The following is a 17,340-nucleotide window of genomic DNA, read 5'->3' as shown; positions in this document are numbered from 1 at the left end:
AGTGCACTTGTTCATACTTTCTAAAAATGCCGGTGCTCATCAGGGGGTGGTGTTCCATTTGATCAAGCGATCAATGTGCTCTCCTCACCTCAGGTTTCTGTGCAGTGTCTGTACTTCAACTGGATACCCAGTGACCGCTGAAACAAACCTGCTAGCATGCAGGCTAGGTGTCTACTGCCCAGGGAACTGACGGAGGGTTACATTCTTTGTGATACATAGAAAAAAAGAGCTCCCCCTCGCTTCTGAAAGAGGACAACAAAACCGGCTTTCTGTATCAGAGGTATCAGCTCTTAGTACTGGCGGCAGCTCACACCTCAACGTGTAGAATACACAAAAAAAGTATCAGCCAATGTTTCCTTCCTACTCCACAAGTTGTTTGATTACGCCACGTATTGACGGACTTTGACTGACTTACCTATCTATTGAATGAACTACCTACCTACCTACCTACCAACCTACCTACCTAACTGGCTACCAACCAAACATCTACCCAATGAACTACCTACCTGTCAGTCTACCTACCTTCCTACCTTTATACCCTCTTACCTAACTATCTGCCTGCCTTCCTACTTTTCTACCTGTCTACTTACCTTGCTACCTGTCAAACTACCAACCTAACTACCTACCTAACTGACTACCAACCAAACATCTCAGTTTCCAACCTACCTATCTACCTACTTTCCTACCTTTCTACCTGCTTTCTTACCTAGCAACCTACCTTCCCACCAATCTACATATCTACTGACTTGCCTACCTGTACAGCATCATTTTGGGAGGAGCACTAAAGTTTGGGCAGGTACAACCCTCATGTTCATCTGCTCACCCCTCAGAAGTGTGTTTCTGTGTTTCACACCAATAAAGCATGAACTGAACACAACTTTGCTCTCGGTGCTGTTAGTTGCTAAAGGTTTTGTTTTGTGTTTTGTTTGTTTCATTTTTTTCATACAAACACGGCCACTGATTTGGTTTTTCCTTTTCTTCTTTAAAGCCACACTCTGCAGGGGACAGTCTTAAGGACTAGCGATATGTGCACAAAGTCTGCAGCACCCCTTCCTTCCGACCAGTTCTCCCAGAGGACGACTGGTAAACAGCGAACAGCCAACCCGACGCCAATTAGCCCGCCAGATCAACCCGGCGAGGGGAGGGGGGCCAGTGCAAAAAGGGAGGGGGACTTAATTCAAAGCACAGCCTCGGCGAGGGTTCAGCTATCCTAATCACCAAAAGAGCTCAGGTCCCCAGGGAACCATTCAAGCATTCAGGAAATATAAAGGAACTTGATTGTTCTGGGAAGAAAAAGGTGAAAAAACGGACCCTGGTGATTTCACATAATGATGTGGTGTAGTATTATGAGAAACAACCGCACGGCTGCAAGACCGTGACCCTAAAAAAAAGAAAAAAGGGATCCACCCACAAACTGGGCTCCAAGCTGACAGGGCTTCGGTGTCCATCATGAGTTTGGCTCATAAACTTTAATAGCAGTGAAAGTGTGGGAAATAAAGGTTAGCTGGAGAGCATGTGAATTAAAAGCCTTAATTAGAACAACACTGTATCCAGGCAACAGGAACGCGGGAAGACAGCGCCTTGTTGCGGCGCTGTCTTGCCTGCTGACCTCTGTCCACTGTTAGTGCGCCCTAGTTGTGTGTCTGATGGCCAGATTCTGGCTGTGGTGTGTGGGTGATGTCTGTGAACTCGCCAGAAACGACATGGCTTTTTCGTCCTTTGGCTTTTCCACAAGCAAATTCTTCATTTTCTGCGCATTGAGATGGAAAATACAGCATGAACACAACAAATATTGAGATTTAATAAGTATTCTGGCCCAGCTGCCTGTCTCTCACTCTCTCCACCAACTTTCTATACGCAGAGCGGGTCACTCCAACATGGCTTTCTGCAGCAGCATCTTGACTCTTGGACTCCATCTGAGAAGGTTGGACGTTAGATGCATCATCTGAAGAATGCCGGGCAATTTCACTTCAAATACCTTTGCTCTCTGTGGAGACAAATAACTTGTCCAACTACCTACCCAGGAATATGTTCATGGTGAAGGTCATTGATTGATCGTGGCCGTCAAAGTCTATCGTTGTACTGGTGAGGTGAAGCGCAAACAGCATCAATGAGATCAATCATAAGCACAACCTACATTAATGGCCCAATGTGTACTTGTTTCCTTGCCTCCCTCCCTTTCTAACCTGTCAACTTACCTGACCAATATATCCACTCACCCTCCTGTCCAACCCAGCCGCATTATTGCATCCCTATCCACCTGCCTACTTACTTGCCTAGTTACTGACATTACAGCCTATCTACCTGCCTACCGACCTACCTGCCTACCTACATACCTACCTACCAACCTACCAACCTACCAACCTACCAACCTACCAACCTACCAGCCCACCAACCTATCGACCTAACTATCTACCCATCTACCTACCTACCAACCTATATACCTACCTACCTACCTACCTACCTACCTACCTACCTACCTACCTACCTACCTACCAACAAACCAACCTACCTACCAACCAAACTGGCTATCTGCAGATCTACCTAGCTTCCTACCTACTTATCTCTCTACCTACTTACCTACATACCTCCCTATCTACCTACTTATCTACCAATGTTTCTACCAACCAACCTATCTAAACACCAACCTATCTACCTTCCTATCTATGTTTCTACCTACCTACCAACCTACCTACCTACCAACCTACCAGCCCACCAACCTATCTACCTAACTATCTACCTATCTACCATCTACGTACTTACCTGTCTACCTACCTACCTACCTACCAACCTACCTACCAACCTATATACCTACCTACCTACCTACCAAACAACCAACCTACCAACCTACCTACCAAACTGGCTATGTGCAGATCTACCTAGCTTCCTACCTACTTATCTCTCTACCTACTTACCTACCTACCTTCCCATCTACCTACTTATCTACCAATGTGTCTACCAACCAACCTACCTAAACACCAATCTATCTACCTTCCTATCTATGTTTCTATCTACCTACCAACCTACCTAAACACCAACCTATCTACCTACTTACCTATGTTCCTACTGTACCTAACTACTTACCATTTTTTTCCACCTAGCCACCAGCCCAATTTTAAAACTGCAGTTCACTTTCATCCTCGCGTATTATCTCTGTCACTAGCTGTACATATTCTGAGGCTCCCAGAAGAAACCTGCTGGGATTTTCTGTATAAATAAAGCCTCCCCGGTGTCAAGTGGAAGTTCAGGGGAAGGCTCCCACTCTCTCCCTGTGACACTCGATGTAGTTAAACAAAAGTTTGAGCGTGAGGACTTGTCTTCTCCTCTGAGTCATAATTGTTGATTGTGGACTTTGTGCTAGACACAGGCCATAAACCTTCACAGACACAAGCAGCCTAACAAGACTTAAGCTCGTCGGCTGCAGCACATCCAAGCGGCGGTTGCCCTCTCCATCCCTCCTCCTCCTCCTCCTCACCCTCTCTTCTTCCTCTCCGTCTTTCTGCCGGCTTCAGAAAATGAGAGGAGCTGTTCGGAAGCTGCGACTGTGTAACAGTAGCCCGAGCTTCCCAGAGGACGAAGAGCTCGCACGCTCTGCCAGTCTATCACAGAGGAGCACACAGGCTTTTGTGACAAACTGGCAGACTAACATCTTTCATTCCTGTCGCTGCTCTGCGTTGCTCCCCTTCCTCTTAAACAATAACCTCGACTGCTTGACTACACAGTGTTTTCTGTTCATTCAGAGCCGCGCACTGGTGGATATCACCCCTCAAACACCCCGCTTTCATTAGCAAACTGTGTTCAGCAGAGTTGTGCGGAAACACCACCAAAGGCAAGGAGGCACCTTTAATTATCTGGGAGAGGACTTGTGTATGCACGGACGTCGGAATCGCTGCCCTTGGATCCGACAGACGTGTTTGGAGTGAGCATGTTCTTCGTGTGCCTTCTCCTTTGTGCTTGTGTGTGTTTCCTCTGGAGGTCTGAGAGTGAGTGGATGCCTACTGTAATGGCTACTACTCAGGCTTTTCTAGGGTGCACCCCGCCTCTAGTGCCAGGTAGCTGGGACATTATTGTTGTTGTCGTTGTTGTTGTTCTTCTTCTTGTTTAACTTGAAAATATATTGAAATGTATGGGCAAATGGAAAAATAAATAAATAAAATAAAACCTAGATACAAATATGTTAATTCAGACTAGAAAGAAAGTAAAAAATAAACACATAAAATGAAACAATATGTCGTTGTGTTGAAAAAAAATTATATATACTAAAAAAAACATCAACAAAAGTTCAACCATAAATGAAAATGACAGGAGAAAATAATGGTTTGAAAATTAAATTGAAATTGAAAAAGAATAAGAATAAGAATGGAAAACAAGGGGAAAAAATTGTATGTCGATGTAAATGTACACTTCAAATCAACAAGAACAAAATGAATGCAGTTAAAAAGACGTTGGTCCTGTGACAGAGTGGAAGTTGACATGACTCGGTCAACACAAATGTAAACTAGGTCAATAAGATTCAGAAAGCCTTTGCCCTTGGAACGTTTTGATAAACACAGAAATTCAAATTTCCATGACCATTGTTTGCTCCCGGCCATCAATACCATCCCCCCCGATTTAATTCGGGGCTCACACTCGGTCTTTGTCAGAGTTGACTGGTGGATTGACTTGAAGAGTCTCTATTTTTACAGGTGAGCACTCGGGCTCTCCTCCAAATCCTTGAGAGGTTGTATTCATTACTAGAGCCATGAAAGGTGGGAGCAGAGCAGCGAGCGTGGAGGGGCCGCTCCAGCGCACAGCAACACAGCCGCCTTTGACTCTTGACTGCCAATTGTTAAATCCGCCCGTCAGGTTTCTCCTCACGGACCCAGTTTCCTCGCAGGCTTCTCCCAAACTGTGAAGCAGATCTGGTCTTATTTTTATTCAGACGACGTCGCCTAAAAGATTCATGAGGGAACCTTCAGTCAGATCCTGTTTAGCAGCAGTGACCGTGTGGCGGAGCCGAGTGACTCACCCGAGCCCCAGCGACTCCTTCATATGCAAATGTGTGCGTCTGCTTCGCCGACGGGGGGGCCGCGCCGCAGAGACGTGGTCACTCCCCGTACGTAATGGTGCCCCCTGCTCCGCGTCCCAGAGGGAGCGGTGACCGGCTTCTCAGGGAGAAACCGGTGACGCAAGGAGACACAGTCTTGCTGGTGGCTCCCGGGGTGAGGGGGCGCCCACGCACAGCCGATGACTGGCTGATGGTTTCTCAGAATGTCAGAGGTGGTCAGAGGTATTGGACGACAAAAAGTTTGTCAGAAGGCATCATGTTGCTTTAATAAACGGCGACAGAGAAGCGACAGAATCGATCGCTACGCTCGCAAAAGTCTTCAGAAATTATATTTTTGAGAAGCTCTTTCTTATTCTTCTTTGTCTCTTCCCTCAGTCATGACCCCCAAGTCACACGTTCCGCTCCTCCTTCGCCACGACTCTCACCAGTTGCACTTTCTCTTAAACAGTGTCCTAATAATCAGAGGCCACTAGATGGCGCTCTTTGGTTTAGAAACAATGTGAGGTTTCATTGAATGAGTTGTTCAAGTCCAAACATTTCACAGCAGACAGTGCCATCTGGGGGCCTCTGAAAATCATGACACTGTTTCATGAAGCCTCATTTACCCTTCAAAACTGTGTCATGACGCCTCATCTACACACCTCAACTTCTTACTTACTACTCTGACCTCATGTTGCCCCCTCAATGTCCGTTACCCTGGATAAATGATCCCGAAAAATGAGTGTCACAATGTTCAGGGGAACTTCTCCCCAAAAAGCTGGGATTGACTCCCGGCAACTCAACTAAGTCAGGTTTCTTTAATGAACCAGAAATGAACATGAGTTTATAAATCACTTTAGACAAAACAAAAAAAAACACTGTGACATTGTGATGGGTCAATGAGGTATCATGAAACAGTGTTGCAGAGTTGATGAAACAACGTCCCGATTTTCAGAGGCTACTAGATGGCGCGCTTAGTTTAGAAAAAAATGAGAGGTTTCACTAAATGAGTTGTTTGAGTCCAACCATTTCACAGCAGACAGCGCCATCTGGTGGCCTCTGAAAATCAGGACACTGTTTCATGAAATATTAACAGCCTATCACTCGCAGATGTTTTAAACATGCTGTGAAAATCATGTCCACCTGAGGGCGCTGTGAGCAGACTTTAGGAGTCTTCAAAATGCAAGTAACTCAGTGCGAGGTTCACGTGACGTGCCGATGAAACAGTCCTCATTTTCGGAGCTCAGTAGATATTTGTTCCCAGATTAAAGAAGAGAGGGAGACATTCATTGCAGTTTCACAAGAAAGAATTCTACAGAAGCTTTTAAAATTCCCAAATATTTTATTGTAATATTTGGTGCTGGTCTGGAGTGTTAGATTAAAGTGCCATTGAAAGTGTTTTTTTTTCTCCAGAGTAGGTTTTACACACCATGTGTGACCCTGGTTTTTATTGAAATAAATCTCCAAATGATTCTCTTCAAAGTTGCAAGAGCCTTCTGATGTGACTTTGCCTGCTCATTACGTGGCGTTTGTGTCTCTCACTGGAGGAGTCCAGCAGCTCCAGCCACTTCAGGAAATTAAAGAAGCAGGAACATTTTTTTTCTGCGTCCTTCTTCTGTAAATTAGAGTGTAATAGAAAACCTTCTTCAGCTGAGATCTGATCCATTTGCAAGTCGGCCGCCGGTAATGGCGGACGCCCACACCAGCACTCGGCCGCGATATTGATTCCTCATCTTCAAAAGGTGTGGAGCGACTGAAAGGAACCTGCGCTGGAGGACCAGCTCTTCGTCGTCGGAGGAGGAGGAGGAGGAGGAAGACTCACGCGGCTGCAAGCTACAGCTAGCTAAGATGAAACACTTTGCTCAAGCAAAGCTTCACAAATATGGATTGTTTTGTTATTGTTTTTTTGCGATGCATCATTTTCAAATTGCTCCTGACTCCAGTAGGTGGCACTAACGCTCTCAAGCATGAATCGTACTGTGGTGGGCAGGTTTCATGAGGTTTCATGAAACAGTGTCCTGATTTTCAGAGGCCACCAGATGGCGCTGTCTGCTGCAAAATGTTTGGACTTGTACAACTCATTCAATGAAACCTCACATCATTGCCGAACCAAGAGCGCCACCTGGTGGCCTTTGAACATTAGGACACGGTTTCATCAACCCTGCGATACTGGTTCATGACACCTCATCCCCGCACTGTGCTGCGGAAAATCAACATGTACATTTTACTGCGGAAATAGGGAGGAAGTAAAGTACAGCATCCTGTAACCTTTCAAAATAAGACAGACTGTTGAGAAGGTTAGTGGGATGCCCTTCCTTCAACGGTGAGCCACAAGCATGGAGTCAGGTGCGCAGAGCCATGGAGTGAAAGTGGAGGAGAGGCATCACATGGAGCTGGACAGTGATGTGGAGGTGACCACGGTGCTCTCAGCCTGACCCTGACTGGTGAGAAGCACTCAGACCCAACCTCTGCGCTCACCTGGACACCTACCTGGACCCAGATTCTCACCTCATAACATGAAAAAATGTTTCCTTTTATCCTTAATTATGTTTTCAGTATGAACACCTCAGTCGGGAAACACAAAAACATCAAACCATAGCGGCGTTTTTTTACATCAAAAATCACCACAAATGTTGTCTTGGCTTTTCCCAGCTGCACTTCATCTCCAGGGCTGTGGCTCTGCTCAACTTTAGCACAGCAGCACACGTGTTTGGCGCTTCAAAAACAAACAAGCATTCACAACAATAACAGTTTAGAGTCGTCTCCTAACCTGTGACCCACAGATCTGAGGTCAACCACCACAAAAATAGTTGATGTTAATAGAAGTGAAACCTAAAACCAAAGTCGTGAGGGGGAAAAAAGGAAAAGTTGTGAAAAAAACAATTGAAAAGTTTTAGACAAAAAAGGAAAAAAAAGGAAAACTTTGCATGAGGGAGCAGCAGCCAGCCACTAGGGGGTGCTGGAGTGGAGAAAATGTTCTTCATAGATGAACCTGTTGGTTTATGCAAGTGTACTGTGGCGGGGTAGCGCCCCCTGTTGACCGGAGTCCACTAATTCCTCGTGAAAAGGGATGGATTCAGTCTGTGTGTCCGTGAGCGAAGCCGTGTCAGAGGTCAAGTCTGAGTGCGAGCTGGAACAAAAGGCGCTCGGCGGCTCGATGGTGACGGACAGATGAGACAAAGACTCACCAGGGAGGAGATGAAGACGTCAGAGACCTCACGGCGGCGAGCGAGTCAGGGCGGCTTGCTGTACGAACGTCATTGATCTGCGTCGCACACGTGTTAATGTCATATCGATCGCACACTTTTGAGGAGGTTCTGATAGACACGGCGCCGCTCGTAAAACATTCCATCTGAGGCGCCGCGAAACTGTCATTTCCTGCAGCAGGGAGGAACATCGATCTGCGGGACGGTTCCGAGGGAACTTGGCTGGAGTGTTGAGAATCCATTCACCCAGGCGTCTTCCCTTTCCCATCGTCCTGAATGCATCTGGATCAGAGCGCTGGAACCAAAGATCTTGTTTTCTGAAAATATTCTCGCAGCTACGTGTGTGTGAGTGTGAGACACAACAGCGCGGCTCGGGTGTGTGTGTGTGGGAATATTGTGCCCTACTATTGACAAGCCAGATTCCTGTGAGGACATTTTGGCCTGTCCTCACAAGGTTTATAGAGGTCAAACGTCAGTAAAAGTAGTCTGTTATAATTGAGTTTCAGTTGGGTTCAGAGTCCTGGTTAAGGTGAGCTGTGTGTTTTGGATGGTTAGGTTTCAGGGGAGTGGCTGGGGAAAGGGTTATGGCCATTAGAGGTGCTCACAAAAATATCAAAACAAATGTGTGTGTGTGTCGGACCAAAGACAAATCTCTGAGGTTTCATTGAACTAGTTGTTCAAGTCCAAACATTTTCCTGCAGACAGCGCCACCTGGCGGCCTCTGAATATCAGGACACTGTTTCATGAAACAGTGAGCCAGCAGACATGGAGTCTCCGTCTCACTTAACAGTCTCATGAAGGTTCAGACTCAGCACACACATTCAAAATCCATCCGTATTTTGAATGAAGAAGAAGGTGGCAGCCGCCGCGGCCTGCTGCCAACCCTGAGCTCCCCTCAGACGCCTCCCCTCTGAAGGTGAGAGAGGAGTGTGTCTCTTCCCCTCTCACAGCCACCAGACGCGTCTTCTCCCCCGTTACGCTCCCTAATCGTATCCCGGCAAAGAGCTGCCGCCTCTCTTCTCCCCGCTTGACCTTTCAGGCTGCCTTGATATGTTTGGACCCCGGAGAGCCGCAGACTCAATCTCCTGCAGCCCACTTTGTTTCTGGCTCTAGTGGAGCAGAAAAGGTGGAGTCCTGCTGGAGATGTGAGCGACGGCTCCACGCGCCTGCTCCCCTCACGTCACCGTGCATCAGCGGCCAGCAAGAAGTGGAGAGGGTTCCTTTGTTTTCATGAAGTGTGTAACCGTGATTGACATTATTATTGATTCTCTGGAGAATATTTGTCTATTTGCATCATATACAACAGTATAATGGTGAGTCTGATTTGGAACATCTTTCTGTGAAACTTTCATTTTGATGTACGTCATTGTGTTTGCACAACATTTATGTCTTTTATCATGTTGAAAGACATATTGTCCATTTTATTTATTATATACATATTTTATCACTATATTTATTTTATGGTATTTTAGTTAACTGTTTTAGTATTTTGTTGTTTTATTGTTATTTTTTGAATTATATATATATATATATATATATATATATATATATATATATATATATATATATATATATATATATATATATGTTAATTAATGCAGTTTTTCTACCAAGGAAAAAAATATGTAAAATTCATATCTGCCACAGATTTTTATTTTAGTTGGTTTTAGTCATTATTATGGACCAAATTCCAATGTTAAATTTCAAGAATTATAGCATAAATATATATAGTGACATCATGAAACAGTGTCCTAATGTTCAGAGGCCACTAGATGGCGCTCTTGGTTCAGAAATGTGAGGTTTCATTTCAGGTTTCATTCACATTTTACAGCAGACAGCGACACCTGGTGGCCTCTGAATATCAGGACACTGTTTCATGAAGCCTCAGCGACTCTTCACTCAGACCAACTATCTGACCCTCTTCCTCTGCTTGTGGATGCTCATCTGAATCATAGCTGACACGTCAAACCCTGCAAAGATCAGCAGGTGGCGATCACATATTTTCCACAGATATATACCGTGTTTTCATTTGGATGTTTACACCTTCGTATACCTGGATGCAAGTCCGATGTATTCCCAGTGAGGGATGGTCTTCGCCAGGGTTGTGCTTTGTTCCCAATCCTGTTCTTGGTCTACATGGACAGGATTTCGAGGCGCAGCTCTGGTGAGGAGGGTTTGCGGTTTGGTGGCCTGAAGATCCAATCTCTATTCTTTGCAGATGATTTGGTTCTGATGGCTTCATCATCGCGTGACCTACAGCTCACGCTGTATCAGTTTGCGTCTGAGTGTGAAGCAGCTGGCATGAGGATCGGCACCTCTAAGTCCAAGACCATGGTTCTCAATCGGAAACGGATGGATTGCTCTCTCCAGGTTGGGACTGAGATCTTGCCTCAAGTGGAGAAGTTTAAGTATCTCGGGGTGTTGTTCTCATGTGAGGGGATTAGGGATTTGGAGATTGGTCGGCGAATTGGGGCAGCAGGGGCGGTATTGCAATCCCTTTGCCGCACTGTTGTCCATAAGGGAGAGCTGAGCCAGAAGACAAAGCTCTCTATATACCGATCAGTCTTCGTCCCGACCCTCACCTACGGTCATGAGCTTTGGGTCATGACCGAGAGAGCAAGGTCCCGGATACAAGCGGCTGAAATGGGTTTTCTCTGAAGGGTGGCAGGCGTCTCCCTTAGAGATAGGGTGAGAAGTTCTGTCACTCGGGAGAGGCTCGGAGTAGAGCCGCTGCTTCTCCACATTGAGAGGAGTCAGTTGAGGTGGTTTGGGCATCTCATCAGGATGCCTTTGGAGGTGTTCCAGACACGTCCAGCTGGGAGGAGACCGAGGGGTCGACCCAGGACCAGGTGGAGAGATGATATCTCTACGCTGGCCTGGGAGCGTCTCGGGATCCCCCAGTCGGAGCTGGTGGATGTTGCCTGGGAGAAGGGTGTTTGGCGTGACCTCCTGAAGCTGCTGCCCCCGCGATCCGGCAACGGATAAGCGGACGACGATGGATGGATGGATGGATGGTTTACACCTGCTGTACATTTTGGTGGCGCATCATCACTCACTTTTAAAAATAAATTGTCCAGACTTTGCATGTTTAAAACTGGTGAACTTCGAAGGCCCTGCTGAGAAAAACTCAGCAAGCAGCCGCAGCGTTTTGAATCAGATGGCTTGTAAAAGGGAGCCATCTGGGACGTCGTCCTTGCAACAAACCTTTTCAGGTTTTATATTAGAAGGAATTCATTTTTGTAAAAAAAAATGACTCGTGTTCTAAGTCAAATCCACGTTTAAAGCAAACTAGTCTCAACAAGGTTCCCACTCCTGCCTCATAAACACTCTCTCCTGACCGTTTCCAGCTCTCTGGGAGAGTCAGCGTCACCCTCGTGTTGCTTTGTCCTGTCTGGCGTGTGCAACCTTTGTTCACCTGTTTTGTCTCTTTAATTTGATCAAATCCCCTTTGTTCCCCGCCCATGCTGCCGCGTGCCGCATTTGGACATTTCATTTGTCTCCTCTGTCCAAATTTGGACGCAGCTGTGCTCCTGCTCAGCTACTCACTTTCTATTAGGGATGGGCAATATGGACAAAAAAATTAATTAATTTTCATTCTCTTCCATGTGTTGGACACTACAGTCGCTCTTCAAACTGTTTTATGATGAATCCTATTAGTGGAGTTTGTCTCCAATGATCATCATTTGTTTATGTTTAAATATAATAGTTGACTCAGTGCAGAGATGAGAAACTCAATGTTTCACGTCTCTGGTGTCTGACAGGCTGCTCTGCCAGCTTTATTTAGGGGTTAAATGGAGCCGTCTGTCTGCTGTATCTCATGTCTCTGAACAGTTGACTCGAACTATGGAGCAGTCTGGACACATTTGCTAGATGCTAGTGAAGAAGCATTAGAAATCATGTGAAGATATGATCATGTAGTCATGTTCTATTCTCCAGATCATGATACAAACTGTCAGTCCTTTGTCTTGTGTGATGAAAAACCTTTCCACAATTCTCTCTCCTAAAATGGTTGTTTTCCATGGCCTTATTGAAGATTTCACTCATACTTTGACACTTTGTTGATGGTCCCTAACTGATGCCGGGTCGTAGCATTAGCGCTGCCTGTGAGAGTGTGTCCACGATGCGGAGCAGAGCGCCGTTCAATGTCCAACTGTTTTCACCAGTGCAGCGGGAGACATGTATGTGTTGATGTGAACCAAGGCAGGCGAGCGCGTCAGAGAACCTATGAGGACCACTCCATCTCAGTGTCATTATCAAACGTTCCCTGCGTTCAAATTAAATAAGTTTAAAACTACGATGGTGAACCACAGTCCATCACACTCTTCACAACTGTCACACGGCGGTGTCGGCTGTCAAACACCGCGGAGCTGGAGAGGGTGGCGCCGTCGCGGTCTCGTCATGTTCTCGTCACACAACTGAAAGCGTCACCGAACCGGGAGAAAACTAACTTAAATCACAGGGAACTAGAGGAGACGAAAAGCACAATGAACCGAGAATCTATCACAAAAAGAAACAAGGAAACGCGTGGAAACTGGCGAAACAAAACACTAACTCAGGGCACAGGGTTTAGCACAAATCCAAAAGCTAGCTAACAGAACAGGAGACCGAAAACAAGGAGAACCAGGAGTTAAATGAACTAGCCAGCAAACACAACAAAAGGCCGAACACAGGGAGAGACACGAGAACCAGGAGTTACCACAGGGGAACAAGAGGAGTCCAAAAATTACAGGAACCAGAGGACACATCACAGGGAACAAAAGGAGTCCAAAAATCACATGAACCAGAGGACACGTCACAGGGAACTTGGGAAACCATGGGAGAAAATAAATAACAAACTGTCACATGGTGCTGGAGCCCAGGTGTTTTAATGCACATGTGATCAGTGGTTAATCGGCTCCAGCCGTGTGCCAAAAGAAAACAGAGGGAGAAAAGCAAAACATGGCACAGGGACACTGAGCCAGGAAGCGGAGTCATGACATGTTGTTTATGAAGGGCTACCCTTCTGCCTTGTTGGTCTCTGCCACGTCGATTCCTTCATCTTTACTGCATTTGCTCAGCTCATCCCAAGTGGCAGCGCGGCACCACCCCCTCCCTCGGACGGATTCTTGCAGGGTTCTGCCTTACAACGGTCTCAGGTGGCTCATGTGGCTCTGGGCCAGGATGGAATGTCATCATGAAGCTCATCTTAACAAGTGGCATGTCTCATTCAAGCTTCTTTCTTCAAGCAGAGGCGGATAGCAACCTCCCCGCCGCCCAGTCAGTCTTGGGGAGGGGCAAACCAAAGGCCTTGAGAGTGGCATGTGCCCACTCCTGCAGGCTGTTTGTGCCTCGTATCGCCAACCTCTTTCGACCCGACCCAGGGGCCGTGTTGTTGCTTCCACTCAAGTGGCTGCTACAGCGTCAAGCCTTTGTTGGAACGCAGTGCCCCGTCAACCTTTGGGAAAGGCTCTTTGCTCACATTCAGCACCGGAATCTCCCGCTGGTTCCTCTTGAAGGAACCTGTCAGCAGCTTCCCCTAGGAGCGGCATGTCACTACCTAGTTCTTGTACGCCTGACTCACACCTTTGCCGTTTGAGGCAGCTGTCTCTGTGATGTTTTCAAAACTAAAAAGTATTTTTGCAAGTTGGTTCAATGGAATACTGATTCCTACAGTGGGTATACTGCATGAAACTCTATCATGTACACTACACCACTGGTCCCTAGTGTCCGATATCAAGTGAGATTATCTCTCGGTCGCTGGCTCCACCGCCATGTTGAGGTGTCAAGAGTAGAATGTGCACATACTTTCATTTAATACTTACTTTGAACAATTGATTCCTCGCAAAAAAAACCCTCCTCTCCCTTAGTCGGCACTATCCTCACCAGCCACCAAAAATGGATTTCAGTCCTCGGCAGCGGCACAGATTCGATGTAAGTGCAAGAGTCTTTTTTTTTCCCTGCTGCAAAAACAGTACTGCAACACCTTTTCTGAAAGTCCGGACGTGCAGTCCAACAAAGACCTTTGTGAAGATGATACCATTCCCATCTGGCTTCCAGAACAGGCACATGTCGGGCATAATTCTGCGCAGATCGGCACGTTGTCAGTGTCATTCTATGAGCCCAGCTTTCTTAGCTGACCTGAAGCTGGCGGGTCACAGTGAAATGTACTGCAGCACCATCTCAAATTTAAATTCGACTTCCGTCAGTCGGGAAGGTTTCGAAACACGGCCCACTCCTCTCGTGACTTTCTGCGTTCCGCTAGTTTTCTGTCCACATTACAAGCCCGAAGACGTTATTTTGTCAAGGTGCCACTTGACTTTGGTGGGATTTGAGCGTCGGGGTAATTAACCAAACCCGCCGTCACGTAGCGTCTGTGACTGACTGCTAATAAGGAGCTCAATGTCCTGTAACTGTTCTGCATCTCGACTTGCACACAGACATTAAACATGACGTGACAAGGTTTCGTCCCTGGGCTCTCGCGGCGGCGTCTCATTAGGATTAAACATATTAGCGGGGGAAACGACAAAACTGCAGACTCGGGCGGCTGACGAATGGAGTCACCAGGAAGCGCCTTTGAAACTTACAGGCATGTTGGAGGGAAATCGGTGATACGTCGCTTCAGCCTGTTCCAGTCTTTAATTATGAGATTTTTTTTTATGGTGACAGCGCTGAGTCGACTTGAACTGCGACCGTTGCTCACGCAGCTTCCCTGATTCCACGAGCAAAACCACAAAACTCTCATCCTAAAACCAGGTTTTAAGAGCATGTGCTGCTCTTCTCTGGGTCACTTTGTCCTTCCATTTGTGCTTCAGCCCGGAGAGAAAACAAAAAGGCGGCTGGAGTGCCTCTCCTTCCTCTTATCAAAGACTGCGAAGAGCTTGTCAGTCCGTGGAAGCGTCATAGCTAATAGACTACCATGAATGCAGCTGGATCATTTGTGCCAGTCTCATGGAAGCGGGAAGAGGAAGACTTGTTCAGCTACTGCAGTCCTTCTCAAATAGTGGGACGGGTGTGGAGCGATAAAGTGTAATTGCACAATAATTATTATTTCAGGCAAGAGAGTTCGGGGGTGCAAAACCTTTACTCCTTCCTGGGGGAAAGACAGCACTGAGCTACTGTATTCGGGGTGCACCAGTCGCCCCCTGCTGGCTAGATCGAAGGCCTTGCAGTCGCTTTCAGTCTTCAAAATGCCACTCATATATCGGGGCATCAAAGCTCACGGACCTGCCACAGGGCGAATGTGTCATTCGGTATTGGGCCACAGGACCAAGTCCTACACATTGTGAATTTGAGAAACCTTGCTAACAAACAGGTCACATCATCCATGACTACATATCGTGTTACGGCATCATGATGCCACCTCACGTGGCATTTTTATTTTACTCGTTCACCATTGTATCCCTGCCGGTGCACTGGCAGTGTAGAGCAGCATGGCAACATCAGAGGCCAAGAAAATGTTACGCCACGTGTATTAGTACATGAACAATAAACCAGACTTTATGCTGTTTTTTTTGTACGGCATCAAAGCCGGTTCAACAAAAACTTCTTCTCACATTGAAGCCAAAAAAGTGGGGGACCACTGCTGTAGACTATGAGTGATGGAGGCTGCTGCCACGTTGTGGCATGATGCCACAAAAAAAAAACAAAAAACAAAGCAGACAAAGAAAAAAAACAGGAAAGAGTCCTGAATAAAACATTCATTTATGGTTCTTAATATATTGTTGTGTTTTTAGTGGTTTGTTTGTAAAGATAAAGGCTTATAATGTATTTATTTTCATGGTCCAAAAGGTGCTTACTGTGATGGCGCTCGATGTAGCTGAACAGTGAATCTGTCAAATCAAAAGTAAAAAAAAAATGTATATACTAGTGCAGATAACTTAAACAATAAACAAACAAAAATATATCATTTTAAATACACTTTTTTCCGGAGAAAAAATCATTTAAAAGGCTATCTGCCACGGGAGACATGAAATATTCGGCAGGTGGTCATAATATTACGGAGGATTTCAAATCAAACCCAGCTTATTTACGCTGTGATCAAGCGATAAACATCTCACGAGAAGCAGGTGAAGCCGTCGTCCTGTCTGGTTGCCGGTGCCAATCCCCACTGGCGGCATCATCCACCGCGGTGATGCCGAGCGACATCTGCCCACAGTCTGCAGCTATATTCTGCTCTCAACCTCCTGCCGCTTGAGCTGCAGCTCGGAGTTCACACAAGTCAGTCGAGTCCCTGCCAAACTTTCCCCAGACTGGTAATTCATTTCAGGAGCAGAGAACAAAAGTCCAGCAGTGAAAAATGACCCTTCTCCATCGGGGGGAGCGTAATAACTCTCATCACGGGAGTTAAAAAAGATGTTGATGAAGCATAAAGGGAGCGTGGAGCGTGCCGTCAATCTCTGCTACACTCACGCACATTTATATCAATTACAAACTGCCGCGTGATTCACCAGTGACCTCTGGTGGAGGCGACAGCAGCGATTTCATTTCCCTCCGGCTGCAAATGTGCATGTAAATAGAGAGTAGAAGGCAGGACTCTTGACACGGCCGGAGAGACTGGAGTATTGACGCGGTCAGGAGTCTCCTCCGCCGCCTCTAATGAGTCTAATCGGCCGGGGAAGGATGCCGGCACTGTCAGATGCCGGCCGGCATCGTCGGAGCTTAACAGGATAAATAAATGAACCGGGGAGGAAGAGTCCTGTCGCAGTGTAACACAAAATTAAAGGCATCAGTTTACGGTGTGTGGCACCGGAGTTCAGCCCACAAACAACAGAGCGTGGCATGAGTCCTGTTTTCTTTTTTTTTTTCATGGCTGAGTCATAGAAAGTCTTGTTACATCACAGCATACAGTGCACCTCAGTTGACAGGTGCAATGCGTGAGCCATCAGATGCCGTAACACCAACCGTAAACAGTGGTGCTGCAGATGCGGCACAGGCAAGGTCTGGTTGCACAGGAGCCTCATGGAAGTCTGAAAACAGGTCTGGGGAAGAGTGTGGCCCCATGTCTGTAGAGACACACACCAGCACCAACCATGCCGGTGCGGACTGCGGCACAGTCCTTCGAGTTTACCACAGATGAAGCCTTTTGAAACACGGAGGATGTTGCCCTTGCAAGTGAAGCCAGAGAACCAT

Source organism: Synchiropus splendidus, chromosome 3 (assembly GCF_027744825.2).
Source record: "Synchiropus splendidus isolate RoL2022-P1 chromosome 3, RoL_Sspl_1.0, whole genome shotgun sequence".
Classification (NCBI taxonomy): domain Eukaryota; kingdom Metazoa; phylum Chordata; class Actinopteri; order Syngnathiformes; family Callionymidae; genus Synchiropus; species Synchiropus splendidus.
Note: the sequence above shows the minus strand (reverse complement) of the source record.